The following is a 2,654-nucleotide window of genomic DNA, read 5'->3' as shown; positions in this document are numbered from 1 at the left end:
CCAAACTGTCTTCAGTCAAGACGTCCTCAGAGCTGATCTCTTCCCGGACCATGTATGAATGTGTTGAAAGTGCAGTCAGCTTTGCAGCATCTGCTGGAGCAGCAGCACCAGAGCCAAAGACTGAACAAACTGATCCAGAAGGCTGGTTCTGTACTGGGGATAACTCTGTAACCCATGGAGCTGATTGTCCAGAAAAGATGCTGCACAAGCTGCTGAACATCATGTCTGACTCTTCACATCCTCTACACAACACAGTGAAGAAAAAACGGCGTGTTCAGTGTGAAGCTTCGTAAAGTTCGGTGCAAGACAAAGATACCGGAGATCATTCCTGCAGCAGCCATCGCCCTCCAGAACAAGTCGCTGTCTTCTTCAGATTAATTATTGTGTTTTTAATTAATAATAATAAACTACCACAACACTGCAATTTCCCTCTGGAATAAATAAAGTATCTTTAATTTCATGAGGTGAATCACCTGCTCTGCTGCTTTAACCACCATCACTTTACCCTCTCAAGACAAGATGGTGGTAGCTCTTGACAAATATTGGTACAGCATCATTTACCAAGCTAGCGTGGAACACATCACATGGAAGCTTTCAAAGAACCTGCCAGACAACAAATCACTGAGTAGAATTGACACAAGTATTGTCTACCAGGCCTCCATCGTGGGAGGGTGTGAGGGGCCGAGCTGACGGAGAACAAGAACACAGGTGGCCTCAAAAGGAACGGGTTTTATTTACCCCAAAAAGTACTCACAAAAGCATTTGGGCCCATAAAAGAGGTCAAATTAACAAAACTAAAGCAAAGGTAACTCAGTAACTTCAAACAAACTGTTAACATGTAACAAAGAAACTAAACTGAACTAACAAACATGAAACAAAGGGGACCTTAAATACTGGCTAATCAGACCCGTTTAAACACGAGGGGGTTAAATCCTAACAAACAAAGAAACAGAACCTAACAGTTATTACTCAAAACAAAAAGAATTACCAAAGAAATAAGAAATCAATCTACTCAAAATCAAAACCAACAAATCTAAATATTCAAAGAATAGGAATAAATGATCCCCCTGTGAAAAGAGATGGCTAGGTACAGGTCCGTGGTACTTCCCGCTCCTTTTGGCTTCTACTTCTGCCCCCAAGCATTCATATGACTTTTAAATTCAAACCAAATATGTGAGCAAAAAAAGAGTGTAAAACGATAAACACAACTGAAATGTGTAGGTGTAATGGGTTACCAACTTTAAATGTGTGGCTGTAGGTGTGACCATCACACAAAACTGGTCGCACACAACGACTGAAATGTTGGCAAATGGAGATGGAAGCTCTTCAGCAACTACAGCAGAGGACATCTCCACTGCAGACAGGGACAAGAGTTTATATGACACATTTTAGGCTACTCAGACGCTTTACATGTGTAATAATATTAATAATACACTTACTCTTTAGAGATTAACAAATAAGCTGAAGACAGAAGGACTAACTCCATCTATAAGTCTAACTATCTGTCCCGGCCAAGTCCTCTATCTTGAAGTGCTGGCTGCAGATCAAAGAGGAATTACTGCTGGTAAATCTCTCTCTTCTTACAGCAATTTCCCATTTCTTCCGTAACTCTTCATTCTTGGGAAACCAGACACTAGAGATGTGGGAGAACCTACACAGACAGTTTTACACAGGAGGTCAAGATTATGTTCTTCCTTCAAAATTTTTAAGACTTTAATCTGGAGTTCATTGGGACATTATTCCAGTAGAAACACATTTATTCGGAACCAACATATTGTGATTGTATGAACGTAGATGGAGATGGTATGAAACAGGAGAAATATTTTGCTGTAGTTAGAGATGGATACAGTGGTTATGTCTGTGTCACTGGGCTTATTTTTACAGCAGAATTCACAGTATCAGCTGTAATCTTCATCTGTGTTATACAGTGTATGTTTTATAAAGTTTCACAGATTTACTTTCATGACTAAATGTGAGTGAGACTGACCAAGTGTTATCTTAATCTGGCTCTCCAGTCTGTACTGGCCTTGGATGGCTGGTTATTAAGTTCCCCTGGAAATGTTATGCAGATGGACGCTTTGCCCCCCCCACCCTACCCCCTCTCATCTTCTCGGGCTGTGGACCTTTCCTGGATCAGCTCCCAAGGTCGCCCCACTATCATCTGGGGCAGAGACTGGAGAAAGGAACTGGGAAAAAGTTCACATGCTCACTTTCTTATACTTACACACACATGCATGCACACAAGCATGCACACTCACGTACACCATTACAGACACACCTCCCCCATGATTTCACTGCCTTGGTTGGTCCCTTCCCTCCTCCTCCCTCCACTCCCGGGCAGCAGGTTGATTGGATGCGCTCAAGTTCAGCTGCATCCACACTTAGCTGCGATAGGAGACCCCTCTCCCCCCCTGCCATTCTTATGTTGTGAATGTCTGAATTATGCATTTTTATGTACCGAGGTGTGTTTTTTTGTCTCTTTACACTGGGCCCTTCTAGGCCCAATGTAGAGACGCCTTTTTTTCTAGCCTCCTCCCGTTGCTCTCCCTCATGTTATCTTTTCTATCTGTGAAAATGGCGCGCTGCGCGGCAGCTGCTGCCTCAGGCCTTGTCCACACGTAGCTGGGTTTTTGTAAAACAGAATATCCGTATAG

At 42.7% G+C, this 2,654-nt stretch overlaps 1 long non-coding RNA gene across 1 annotated transcript; it reads right to left on the bottom strand.

Annotated features, from left to right (window-relative positions):
• Positions 1–515: 515 nt before the first annotated feature.
• On the bottom strand, positions 516–1,964 carry LOC121646330. Its single transcript, XR_006011603.1, has 3 exons — positions 1,440–1,964; positions 1,240–1,354; positions 516–603 (listed from the first exon to the last, which is right to left on the bottom strand). It is a non-coding gene; the product is annotated as an uncharacterized LOC121646330 (long non-coding RNA).
• Positions 1,965–2,654: the final 690 nt, after the last annotated feature.

The sequence above is a fragment of the Melanotaenia boesemani genome, chromosome 9, assembly GCF_017639745.1.
Source record: "Melanotaenia boesemani isolate fMelBoe1 chromosome 9, fMelBoe1.pri, whole genome shotgun sequence".
In the NCBI taxonomy this organism is placed as follows: domain Eukaryota; kingdom Metazoa; phylum Chordata; class Actinopteri; order Atheriniformes; family Melanotaeniidae; genus Melanotaenia; species Melanotaenia boesemani.
Note: the sequence above shows the minus strand (reverse complement) of the source record. Positions and strands in the feature narration are given on the sequence as shown.